Source organism: Ambystoma mexicanum, chromosome 10 (genome assembly GCF_040938575.1).
Source record: "Ambystoma mexicanum isolate Mex_15411 chromosome 10, UKY_AmexF1_1, whole genome shotgun sequence".
In the NCBI taxonomy this organism is placed as follows: domain Eukaryota; kingdom Metazoa; phylum Chordata; class Amphibia; order Caudata; family Ambystomatidae; genus Ambystoma; species Ambystoma mexicanum.
Window position 1 is genome coordinate 365,802,012 of NC_090932.1, and position 13,957 is coordinate 365,815,968.

The 13,957-nt window shown below is 45.8% G+C and overlaps 1 protein-coding gene across 1 annotated transcript in view; it reads left to right on the forward strand.

Annotated features, from left to right (window-relative positions):
* The window catches only part of GOT1L1 (glutamic-oxaloacetic transaminase 1 like 1), an 874,697-nt gene that overhangs the window by 555,928 nt on the left and 304,812 nt on the right, over window positions 1-13,957 (forward strand). The gene's annotated exons all lie outside the window — the stretch shown is intronic.

A 13,957-nucleotide genomic window follows, 5' to 3' on the forward strand; every position in this document is an offset into this window, starting at 1 on the left:
GGGATCCCGTACCCCCTCTCTATTGAGTGCGCACTTCTTAGTGTACCGGTCGCCGTTGGCGGGCAGCCTCCCGGAGCCGGCTCACCGTGCGTATCCCTTTTCGACCGGAGATTCTCGTGCCAAAAAGGAGACGGTTATAAGGAGTTAGGAAGAAATAAAAATCACGCTATCGGGGTCACCACTGAAAGCAAGCGTCCCCAAACAGCACGATCCTCCCCGCAATGAGAGACAATGAAGGACTCTCCCAAAATGGGAATAAGGCCAAGACAGAGTGCGGGTGAGCGTAAATGGGAGTTTATCAATCAGAATTGGGCATGCAAAGAACTCTGCAAACTCCGAGAGCGCTCTGTCTGACAATAGCAAAGACAGGCGTATATATTTACAAAAAACGTCATCAAAACCTACATACTATAGGGGGCACAAGTTCATTGGGATTGGGTGGCGACGGCTAACTATAGGTGCTGCTGCGGCGTGGTTGGTCTTGGCTGAAGGACGTCATTGGTCACCCTCGTGGGTTGGGCTGGGCCTGGCAGGTCGGCTTGAGTTCATCCGGGCGGTGTTGGTGTGCCAATGCTGCCTGTGGCAGAGATGAATGCCTTTTCTGACTTACTTGCCCTCGGTCATGCACACCGCAGTCATTCAGTCATTTACAGTGTTATTCTCTTTAGTAAACCTCCCAATAGGTTATTTTTATAGGTTAATGCAACACAGGAGGAATGCACCTTGTGAGGGGTCTGGAGGTAATATATCGAGGCCTGGTTACTCGTGATCTGTTGACCGGGACCATAGGTCGAGGGGCTAAGCTTCGGGGACTGGGGCGGGTGGTACAGGTCTTTCTGTCTTGTTAGAAGTGGTTATGGATGTTTCGCTGTGTGTTGTCAAAGTGTTGGGTGTCCTGATTGCACAGGGCCATAAGTCTGAGACAGTCCGGTGGGTTGTGGGGTTTACGAGGGGGCGCTTGAGTTTAGACAAAGGTTTACTGCTGTGCTGTAAATAATGCAGGTGGCTGGCCGCGGCCTTGGGTGCTGCAGTGGGGCTACAAGTCTTTGAAGCGGCTCCAGTCGGGTCGGGGGAGGCGTGATAACGCAGAGCGGGGCTCTGTTCTCATGTCTTGGCAGCCTTCGCAGGGAGGGAGGGGGATACATCGAGACCTTGTACGCATTCACAAAGGTATCTCCCTCGTGTGTTGCCGAATATAGGTAAAGACATCGCAAACATTTGAATACTTTCTATAATACTTATTTAAAATCACTTCAAAACATGCATTTAACCTTTGCTGGATGCGTCTCGATTATACCCAGTCCGAGCACCATATTTGTACATTATATTCTAGCAGCTACAGTGTTTTAGTTACATGCATATACATTCGCAGTAAATGAGGTAGTAGTTAGATCAGTGGAGTACATAGAAAACGACCCGCCACTGTACGTGACGGTGGTGGCACATAAGGGGCTTAGACATACACACATTATAAGTGCATTCTCGCGCATCCTTTACATGAGTTCATAGTATAGTTGCATTCGCTTTCTCGTGTATTCTAGCAGCATTAGCTTTAGTTATGGCGCAAAACCATGGGAGGTAGGCTGCCCAGTGATATACGCAACAAACAGATCCCTGGAGCGTTCCTTTATTATTAGTATCCACCTGCAAGGGTGTGAACTCGCCATTGCTTATATCACGGGAGCATGCTTTCTCATTTTAATACATTCTACAGGCGTTTGTAATATAGGAGATTTTGTGGAAGAAAGCATACTTCGCAAGAGGTCTTGACATTAACATATACATATATATAAAGACTGTCTGCCATCAGATGACCATTTTGCCGTTCTTCTCATTGCTCAGGCCTGCTGGCCGGGTCATGCTGATAGTGATAGTACACTGCGGGAGGTGAACTGTTACAATGTTAGCGTATTGCGCTAGCTCATGTCCGTCTTGTTCGTGGGAACGTGTTCGCAGCGGATCTGCCAGGGTGCTGCGGCAACAGGGATGTTCTCCAAGGGTGGGGGCCGCGCTACAGTGCGCTGAGCTCACACCATCTTTACCGGGCAAAGAATGGTTTCTGGGCCTAGCTAAATTTGTGTTGTAATCAATACATGTGGGCATTCGATACGTGTGGGCAATGTCTCCAGTGGGTGAGCCCTCCACCACCTGGGCCCGGGTGGCATGAGGGAACGCCCAATGGGCCATAGCCCTCACCTGGGGAAGAAACGCAGGCGAAGGGGTCTCCTGGACCAGTCCTCCCCTACAGGGGCATGAGGCAAGGTTGCCCCCTTTCGCCTCTCTTGTTCTGCTAGCAATAGAACTCCTGCTGGAGAAAGTGAGAAAAGGATTTAAATGGCCAAAGGGAGGGATGCATATTTCACTATACCCTGATGATGTCTTGATCTACCTGGGAGACCCAATAAACTCTGGACCAAGAGCAATGGAGCTGGGCAGAGATTTTGGGGAACGGGAAATGTCAGTGTTACTCCCGGTGTGGGGGGAAGCAGAAGCAGTCCCGGCGGACTGCCCGTTAAAGATCACGAAGGACACCAATAAATACCTCAGTATCAAAGTGGGAATAGAGGGGACTGATTTCCTTATTGCCAACTTGGAGCCATTGCTCACAAGACTACAAGATGATGTTACACACTGGGCAAATTTGCCAATAATTAATGGGAAGGGCCAATTTATTTAAAATGATGGCCTTACCGAAGCTGCTGTACATTCTCAGAATACCCTTGTTAAAAGCCCCCAACATATGTTTCGAAAAATTGAGAATATGCAAAGAGAAATTGCATGGGGACAAGGTACCGCAGAATAGCCCCTAAACACTAATGAGATTGGTCTGGGGGAGGAATGGGACTCCCAGATATTAGGAAGTAATACTGGTCAGCACAGTTGGTGGTTGCGAACAAATGGGTATTCAGTGACACAGGCTTTGCACACATTACATTGGAATGGGAAATGATGCAAGGTCACCACTGCCCCCTAACATTTGCTGTATGAGGGTCTCCAGGGTAAAAAGTTTCTACAGGCAGGGCAACCTATAATCAAGATAAGAAGAGAAGTAACATGGGAAATGGGATGGCACAGCAGAATAACATTGGAATCACCCATATAAGAGAATGCTGACTTGCCCAAAATCAAGAAATGAGGCAACCAACCACAGTGGTACGCCAGAGGGATTAAGAAAGTTAGAAATGCTCCTCGCCAAAAGGAACTAGCTTCCTTCAGATATTTGGTAGATAGCTATAATCTGACTGATAAGAAACACTATACATATATACATCTGAAACAAGCAGTAAGCTCCGAATTTAGAGACAACTGGGACATCCTGGAGCATTTCCCACTAGAGGTAAATCTACTGGAAGGGAAGTTCAAGGAAAAAGTTATAATCATATTGTATCAGGCAATAAACAATTTCACCTCCACCTCTGGACTGGCTGAAATATACAAGAAAGGGCGTGCTGGAAGAGGAAGAATGGTTAGAAGCCCAGGGGACACAGAGGGAAGCCAACATACCTGGTAGATAACGCCTCATCGAGTACGAGATCCTACATAGGATCTACAATACCAGGGAGGGTCTACATCAAATGGGGAAAGCAACAGACCCCTACTGCCTGCGATGCAGGACAGCGGTGGGTACCTTCCTGCATACGATTTGGGATAGCTCGTCAATGCAATCCTACTGGGCAACAATTATAACCACTATGTCCAAGGCAATAGGAACTCCAAAACAGAAATGCCTGGAACTAGGGCTGTTACACATCTGGGATGCCACTGAGATCACATCATGGGGCAAGAAACTACTTGCGATGGCACTGATGGTGGTAAAACAAGACTTGGCGGCTATATGGGGAAGGCCGGAGCCCCCGAGCATAGCCAAATGGAGGGAAGGAATGGACCATTGTTGTGCATTAGAACAAAAGGGTGTATAGGTCTAGAGATTGCCCCACCAAACACCACAAAGTATGGGGGAAATGGCTGTACATGTACTGAAAGATCGAACAATATCCGCTGCAAAAAGGGGAAGACTCTGGAAGGGGGAGATAAGGCTTTCAAGGAAATGGATATGTCGGATGCTTGGCAAGGATGATAGACAGGGATGGTGAGCTGCAGGGGAGTGCGAAGTGTGACAGGTTAGTGGAACACACAGTGGGTTGTATTGTGTATGGTTTTGTGTATTACATTTTAAAACAAATACCAATTTAAATGTAAAAAAAACCGTTGACAAGTCAACATGAATAGCAATGCCTGCCTTGTAAACTGAAGGTGGTGTGGAAAAGCTGGCTGTCAATCATTTCCTTTAATGCAATATTCAATGAGCTCACTTACATATCTTGAATGACCACATTTTATAGAACAGATACTTTCATTCTTCACTCTTCCTGGGGGTTGCTCAGCTTGAGAAACTGATATAGTTAAACATTAAACTAAGCAACTTTGACAAAATGAATAGAGATCTGCAGAAGAACAGGGATGATTCGTGGCTAAACCACCTACTCTGCCCCATACTTCCACAAAACCAGCAGTCATCTCTATCATAAAGGGATGTGGTAACGTGGGTTGAGGGCAGGCTTTACACTTCAGGATGGGTGTGAGGTGATAACAGTAGCAACCCAAACACCAATAGTATGAACACTCAAAAATAAAATAATGTTCAATTAAGGTTCTATAAAAATATATATGCGTTAATGCTTTAATTAAACAATAGAAACGTGATCTGACTAACTAGAAACACTACCAAAAACCCACTGATGTGAAGGGAACACAGACATATGTAGACAGATATAGTAAGGCACTCTGGTTAGTTGAGCAGCAGTGATTAGGCAATAACTTGTAGCAAGCTCAGCGTTCAAAAGGGATCTGTCTTTGAAGAAAACAATTGAAAAGGTGGCTTATGAGTCCCTATGGGCCAAAACGTGGACCCAAGGGACAGGGCCTCATGACAGTACTTTATTCTTAGCTTGGGTTGTGCAACAGCCTTGAACTGGCCTTCTCTGTAATTTGCTTGCTGTGAAACCATTTTCCAGTCAATGTGAGTCTTGTCGAGACCGGGCTCTTTACGGTTAGAAATGGCATTCAAGATGACGCGGTTCAATGGGTTGCACAGGTTCGAGTTGGCATTCGAGTTGGGTCGGGACAATGGTTCCGCAGGGCCAAGTTGGCATTGACCCGAGGGCTTCCTGCGGTTGGAATCAGTGGTCGAGTTGGGTCGAGACAAGATCCTGTTGGATGGATTTGGTGCTCCTAGATGTAGCAATTCACGTACCTCCACTGGAGTGAGCTGGCATTCGGCTTGGGGTGCTGAGGAGTGCCATTGCTGCATGACAGTGTCAAACAGGTTCGACGATGCAGTGCACGGTTTGAAGATGCAAAAGACTTTCAAAAGCAGCACTCAAGTTCTATTATGCTCGAAGGCTTTGAGCATGGGGAAAGTATTCATAAAATGGCTCGAACCTGCGAAACAGCATTGCAGGTTACTTTGGACTTTTTAGGTTGCTGTGAACCCCAATCCGAGTGTTCTAGGATAAGGTGAGTCTTTCTCTCTCTGCACTGCCAGGCTAGGCAGTTTGGCTGGCACCTACATGGGTTGCTTCCCCTCCATTTAGGAGCCTGGTTCTAATGCAGCTGCCAGAGCGACAGACCTCAATCCACACCAGTTCATCTTCAATGTTCTGTGGAGATGGTTAGGGCAAGGGGCTCTCCTCTGCCTTGCATGCCTTCTGCCTTTATCTCTCTGTCTGAGGACGTTGGAATGGACTGCACTCCCATAAAAGTGCCAAAGAGTATTCTTCTTCTGATGTCCAAAGTTCAATTAAGGAAAGAGTGGGATACTCCTTGCTTATGAAGGCAAAATGTCACAGGGGATTGGACAAAAGTGAACTGTGCTATAAGGGGTCAAATCCCTGTTGCCGTACAAGTGACCATTGACTTTACCCACAGTGCCTTGTTGTGCAGGAAATAGAGGGGACAGGATGGAAGAGTGCCCTAAAATAAAACCAAGATGTTGAAACCCCTTCTTGGGCTACCATTCCTCTCTGTCTACTAACTGCCCCCTTTCCAATGCCTTCTGACTTCACAGGATCTCTGGTGTGGAACTACCTGTAGTGAGGCTGGCCTTTGTTTTGTGAGTGCCCCTTTGAAGCAGGGAATGAAAGGATGGCAGCATTCTGGGCAGTGGAGAAAACCGGGATAGCCATGAATTTACATTGCCTTGACATCACCGATGACACTTCTATGGTTTCGAATTGGGGTCGCTTTAATAATTGTGTGCTCATATCAGTCACCATACCATAAACAAGCATGGCTTATTCATAGAGATTCCGCTGCCACCAGTCTGATACAGCAACAGCCATTATATCATGAGTTGAAGAAGTCTAAATGATACTCTTGTCTGCAGGGACTTTCAGCTGTCAGGAATGTACAAATTACCTGCCTTGTGCCCCTGGGGAGCAATGGCTGTATATGTCAGGAGACTGGTGTCTCAAAGCTACATGGATGCGCTTTGTTTTCGTCACAAAGCTTTTATGTAAAAGTGGTCTCTTCAACAGGCCTCCCTTTCAGAAACAGAATTACCCACATCATTTAGTTCATTAGTAAAAATCAAAAAAGCACTCTGTCACACACACCCACACACAAACACAAACACACACACTAGACGTGAATTCTGGATAAAAACAAGACTTTTTCTGCATTGAGGTTGGTGTGAAAACTTGCAAGAAAGAAGCGTCAGTAGGCAAAGAGGTTTCTAAAATCCACACCAAGACGTAAAACAAGTCCCAACAGAAAGGAAGTAAACGAGAGTGGTTAAAGGCCAGTACAGATTTGTCTGATTACTAGCATAGCTGATGAAGGCTACTTGTCCCTATTAAAAGGTATTGTAAGGGAGATAAAACTGCCCTGGATTGTTGGTGTGGCATGAAAATAGCCAACATCTGATCCTCAGAATGTGTTCAGTCTTTCAAAGTGAGATAGCCTTGCTTAGATTTCCCACTTTACAATCTTGCACACACAAACACACACACTTGCAGCCTTGTTCTGTGGTTTTGTAGTGGGATTACCAAAGGGACTGTTGAGGAGTTGAGCTTGTAGATGATTGCCCTGGAAGGGAGTGAGGGTGTGGGAAGAACTTCCTGGTCATCCTCACTTAGTCCCCCACCACTATCCCATACAGGGCCTTGAGGAGATCTGTGTCCTCACGCATAGCAATGCACTCGTACCCATCCAATGCCCGACGAGATGTAGTCCTGATCTCATCAGAAATTATTGTTACAATTTTGAAACACTGAAAATGAATATTGCGAGTCTTGTGGTAGTCATGGATCTGTTGCCATATTCTGATGCTTATGTGCATAAGCAGACCCACACAGACACGAAATCCAAGTGGGTCGAATAGCTTCTTAACTCTGTGATCAAGCCTTTGCTTGGACTACACAATCAGACATACAATACATGGGGAGAACACAGTTTGTCAGTACCCAATCACACAACAGCCCGAATGAAGACATATGTGCAGGACCTAGCACCCGGGCTTTCCGGAGAGGAATACCTGCTGGAATACAAAATAATCTTATCAGGAAGTGGAGGGGTGGTCATTTGGAGAAGGGTGTTGTTGTTGGAGTTTGGAGCAAGATGGTTTACGAGCATGAAAGTGGGAGAAGGAGTATGGAGAGGGACAAGAAAGAGTGGAGGAGACTCGAAGATAACCCAGAGATCCTAGCCCTCTATGAAAACAAAACCCAGGAGACTCTCTTACCAAGTAAACTCTATGGGGTTACCCTGCCATCTGGTCTCCATACATCCAGCCACAAGGAATTGGCAGAGTTGCTAGAAAGGTATGCAGATGTATTCTTCTCGAAGATGGGCACGATAGATAGTGCATTAGATCCAAACGCCACCTGGAAGAGTTATCAGACTAAAACTATGCCGACTAACACAAGCCAGGAAAAAGATAGTCAAAGAGGGGCTGCCATACATCAGCAGAGAACCTTTTTCCTAGGGAAAATAACTATCCTGCAGTAGAGTTCGAATGTTTGGCAATAAAATGGCCGTACATGGCCTGCAATACTATCAACAGGCAACCGATTTCGTCTAATTACCGACCATGTTCACTTGGCTTGAATGGCCTGGAACAAAGACTCCAACCCTCGCATTCTCAGATGGTTCCTGGCACTCAAACCTTATTTATGCATGGTTAAGCACGAGGCTGGCTCTAAACAAGCTAATGTTGATTACCTCTCCTCTATCTCCATGTAGCCAGAGAAGGAAAAGGGTGGAGGTTTATGATAAGGTCAACGATCTGACTCTCAAGAGGGGATTAGGGCCCCTCTCAGCCTGGGGTGTTAGGCCTATTAGGGTTTTCAGCAGAGCCAGTCCTGCCCCAGCATCAGGGTGTGAGAGTTGGGAGGGCCCCAGTCCCTGTCTCTTCTACATGCACCTTCATGTTTGAAACGAGTACCACCTCTTCTTGCCCAATACCTGTATTATGCCATTGTGGACATTCTCTTTCTCTTTGTCCTGTAGGACTACCTCCCCCAGAGGTATAGGTGTGGATGAAAAAATGCCCATCTCCGAGGGCGATAACGAGAAATATTGATGTGGCAGAGCATTCCTCTCATCAAAGTAACAATTCCAGCAATATTCATGATACAGACCTACAGTTTATCCTCAGCTGGACTACTGAGTAGTCCACACAGCAAAGTGGCAATACCAGCATTCTATGCACCAAAGACATTTACCTTACTAGCAATGGAGCCCCAGAGAGGTCCGCACATCAAAGCAGCAATCACAATATGAACTAGGACATTACCTGTCTCGGGAGCAGGCCGCCATTTTGCGAAACTGGTGCAAGAGCGTGTGAAAAGGGGGTGGTGCTTAACGCCCATTATGTCTTTGCTTACCTGTAATTCCACCAATGGGGGAAGAACGACACCAGTTGGCCTGGGGAACCAGCTAAGGAATGAGTGAATGGAAGAGGAAGGGGGGACGATAACAAGCGAGACAGGAAACAGGAAGGTGTGGGTTGTTTCGGTGAGGTCAAGTGAGGAGAAAGAGGGCCAACAGAGTAAGCAGATGAGCGATGCTGCAGAGGAGCATGGAGGAGGATTGCTGATGGAGAATGTAAGGTGAGATATTGGCTGGTGAGAGAAAAGGGGTACTTGGCTGTGAATGTGTATGCAAGGAGTGAGAGTCAGACTAGTAAACTAGTGTGTGAATGAGAAGGTAACTGGGAGAATGAAAGGTTAGTGATGGAGGCAGATGGTTTGGGTGGAGAGTATAGTAATAGTAGTTTGGAGATGGGAGAGTAATGGTAGTTTGGAAATGGGACAGAAGTGGTAGTGATGTGAGCGTAGAATACTAATAGTGTGGAGAGGGGAGAAGAGTAGTAGTCCATAGAAGGGAGAGTAGAAATAGATAGCAGAGGAGAGTAGGAATAGTGAGAGAACGTCAGAGGGATATAGGGGAAATGCAAGAGAAAAAGAGACAAAGGGGAGTGGGAGGAAGAACGGGAGGAGGGTGTACCGAAGGATAGAACATCTGGGCAAGGATTACAAGGGCACAGCAGGAAAGGTTTGGATGGGGCCTAGATGTCTGAGAGGCACCACTTGGACAAAATATATCGTGGGACCTAAGTGGATTCACTTAGGTTCAGCTAGATTGTTTACTGTGTAGATTGTTACATTTTTTTAAAGTTTTGTATTACACTCCAGCTTCTAGAAATGTCTTGCTACTGTGTTTCACTTGTGAATACTTTTGTCTCAGTGTATTTCTAGGACTGTAATAAAACCTGATCCTTCTGTTGATAGCATCCTTATTGTTTTTCCATTTAGACCAACCTATGGGCTTGAGTGCTAAAGTGTCAATCCCGTTTCCCCTCTAGGAGTGTTTTCAATGTATTGTATTGAGTGCACTTGTATCATTTATGTTTCTATTTACTAGAGGTCTAGGAATTATTGTAGCAGTTTTCTGCGCAACATTTTGGGTCCTGATTATAAGTAGTGAGTTCACATTTAGTGTAAGTAGTGGGTAGGGTCTTCACTGACCATTGCTGTATTTATTTTAAAAAACGCAGTGTTTTTACTATGAATTATTTCTACCCAAAAGTACTTAATGGACCCAATAAATATTCTATGGGTGATTTTATTAAAAGTGTCTATTTTTTAGTATACCAGTGTGGTGCATTCTTTGGCGGTAACTATGGGGATCAACTGGCCTTCACTGACAATTTTTCTCCCTCTCTTGATTTAAGCATGATTGCTCGAACACATTACCATTAGATAGAGAATGCCCAGTGTACCTTTTGGTTGTAAACCTGTTTTGGCATTATGCTACACAGTCTCACACCCTTCACAGATGGATGTGGAGGAATTCTCCCTAACAGCCCTGATGAGGGAGATGTGTGTCATGGACCAGGATGGGTATGGCTGCATGGTCTGTCCAGTTCAAAGTTTGGGGGAGACAAACGATGGCTGGATAAGTAGTGAATACCATGTTCAGTGTGTTGCTTTTGTTGTGGGTTGGTTCTGTGATTAACTCCTTGATGTCCATTGTAAAGAGCAGTTCGAGTAGGGTTTCTTGGTGGTGTGGGTGCCAGAGAGGTTAGTCTCTGAGAGGAAGATGTAGTTGTGTTTTTGACAGATGCTGTAATGAGGTCTGTGATTTATTTTGCGAAAGACCTTGTTTGTTTTAGGGTGGTCAGTAGATCAGGTGGAAGATAGCTGTCAGAGTGTGGGTGAGCAAGACGTTGCAAGTGAGTACATTCATGGGTGAAGGTGTGGTGTTTTCCTGAAGAGTGCATTTCCATGGGGTCTCATGGATGCTTTCCAGCTCTCCACTAGTCCTCCCTTTGCAGTCCCTGTGTTGGATGATGTAACCTGTGAGTAGGAGTACCTCCAGGATGTGTGTGGAGATAGGCATGAGCCTTGTTCCTGTGAGAAAAGGTAAATCTAGAATGTAAATGATGATGAGGTCAGCAATGTTTGCTGCATGTAGTACTGCAGATTGACCATTGATGAGCGTGTGGTTGTATTTGTGTTTTTGGAGGTGGAGTGTGAGAGGGGCATGGATGAGGTTCTGTGCGCTGGAAGTGTATGAGAGCAGGGTGCGGACTGGCTGTGTGCATATGTGTTTGAGGGTGATAATGGGAAGAGGGTGAGTGGGGTGTGATGGACAGGACTTGGGTTGTTTGCCCGTAACGGAAACGTTTCTATCGAAAAGACCATAGCTAACTTGACTGTTACAGTCAAAAAATTCAAAATAAATGCCTCCCCAAACATGCCTCACAAATACCCACCCACTTACCTTCTGCTTTTGGCGGTACACCACGTTGTGTGCCGCGGACTCCCTGCGACACTGGTTCCCTTCACTTACGTTCTTGGGAACCAATGTCAATTTTTTTTTTTTTTTTACATAAGGAGTGTCCCCTATGCGGGGGACACCCCCGCAACCTGATAATGCCGAATATGAGGTGCTGGGGACACTCCCACAACCCCCGCTCCTCATGTTGAGTATTTTCTCATTCATACGAATGGATACAGGCCTTTTTCGTCTTCTGTACTATTTGTACAAATGGATACAGTCTTTTTAGACGTTTCCTGATGGACATGCTGCTAGTGTACCTGAGATGCATGGAAAAGAAGTTCAAGTTTATCAATTTTTTAACAGGACCAAAGAGGAATTGCCTTTTTCTCCATCTACCTTTTTGCTTCTGCAGTGTGTGTGTGTAGGAGACACTTCAAGATCTAAGAGTTAAGAGACAAAGGCGAAGGCTGAGGAAAAGATGGCCAAAAAGGGCCCCAAAACACCAGCAGTGATTAGCAGGTGTGTGGAGCAGAGGTCACATGACGTGATCCACTTGCACCAGCTGACCAACTGCAAAAGAAAAGGGAGCTTAAGAAGGGAAAGAAAGGAATGGGCTTGGACAAAGAGCGCCAAGAAAGGGCACAACACCATTGGCAGTGTTTAGCATGTGGAAGTAGCAGAGCCTGGAGAAAAGGGGAGGTGAGAAAGATAGGGGAGTATAATTGGCAGCTGTGTGGAGCAGGAAGAAGTGTTGAACACTAAGAGGGTCAATGAGAAGGTTGTACCATTAGAGGGGTGAAGGTGGTGGAAGTGGTAACAACAGAGAGAAAAAAGACAGAAGGTGTTGAGAGGTAAGCAAGTGACAAATGAAGTGCTAACATGAGAAGGGGGGCTGTTATTAGAGAAGATGGTAACATCAGGATCCAGGAGTGGGAGACAAGAGGTGGTGGTGGTAGGAATCTGGGTGCAGAATTTGGTGAAATCCAAGGGGGGAACAGGATGTAAATAACATCAGAGGCCAGACGTAACAGAGAAGATAACACTAGGGGTAGAAGTGATGCAGATTGGGTAGTGTAGGGAACACCATGCAGCGTAGGTGGTAGTAAAGGTGATCTGGAGGAGTTTGGAAGTGTAACACCAGGCAGAGAAAGGGGCACTTTACAGGAGGTAACTCCCAGAGGAGGATGTGTCTTAGAAGTAGAAACAGTGGCCAGAGAGACCAAAGTATACCAGGCGGTAACATTCCTGAAGGTTAAAGAAGGCCTTAGGCTATCCAGAGGCGAAGGAATGATACAGTCGAAGAGAGAGAACCAGCTCCTTGATTGCAAGAGCTGGAAAGCGCTGGCAAACCAGGTCAACCGTAGTTAGAGCCAGATGGTAAGAGGAGGAATGAGACAGGGCTAAGGTTAGTACAGTGAGATCAGAGAGCTGAGGGTAGAGCAATCAGTATGACATCCAAGCAAACCCCATTGACATATCTCTACCTTTCCTTGGTGGCTATGCCCAATGAACCATCTGCACATGAGACTTTACACTAGAGTGAGTCATGGGGCACAGAATCCCAGAATTTCCACATATGTTTCAGACCGTGAAAAGGCTTTTAGTGACCCAAAAACCCACATTTGCAGGAAGGTGTGAGGTGAACTATACCAACGGGGACACTTGCTTCAGAGGCAGGAAGGCCTAGGAATCCACATCCTGTGGATGAGACATTGGGCATAGGGAGGGTCTCAGAAGGGAACTGGGTCCATTACCACTTACGAGACAACCATCCTGACTATTGCTTGTTTGGAAAGATACATTTTCATTGGAGTTGTCCAGTCTTGTGACAAATTCCACATTGAAAGACAGTGAACTGTAACATATGATGTATGTTTTTTACACCCTTCTTTGTCCCATGTAGAGCCCCGGCACACCCCTCATCAGTGCTACATGCACCCCTTACAAATCCCCTCCCACCTCATCATACAGACATCGTGCTGGTCCACTCCTAGTGTTGAATCTCTCCCTCCAATTTTCTATTGCTCGTCTTGAAATCTGTCCATACTTTTGCTAACTACTAGTCGGCTGTCCTTATCTCTATTTGTCCTACTTCCGGGACTCTGTGTTGCTTATCTCTCCACAACCTATCTGTCTACCACACCCTCTTTGCCTCCTCCCACTCCTTCTCTCTAATTGCCACATCCACTATAATGCTCTATCCCCCAGCCATAAAAGCCATTCTATCAATGGACGTGTTCAAGATCTGTCTACTGGCTAGCTAACGAAAGGGCACCTGAAACCCCTCAATATACTTTTCCATCTGAATTCAATCCCACGTCCCAATTATGTTACAGATCAATGTATATATGGAAAATGAACATATGTAATTACTGGCAGTCTGCCCCAAGTATCTATCTTATTTATGTCGGTATCCTGTCTCTCTCCATGTACTATGTTCCATAACACTAACCCTCCACATCCTGATCAAGTCTAATCCAGAAATATCTATGGGATTCACTCTGCCTCTGGATTTTTCCCTATGTGGGTAGTTTCAGTTCACAATAACATTCTTGTTACTCAATAAATAAAATAAATAAGCCACTCATCTAGTGGCTTCCACATTTCTGGGCCATATGACCTCTGATGTCAGTACAAATTATATCAGCAGTGATATTGTTTGATGGCCTAA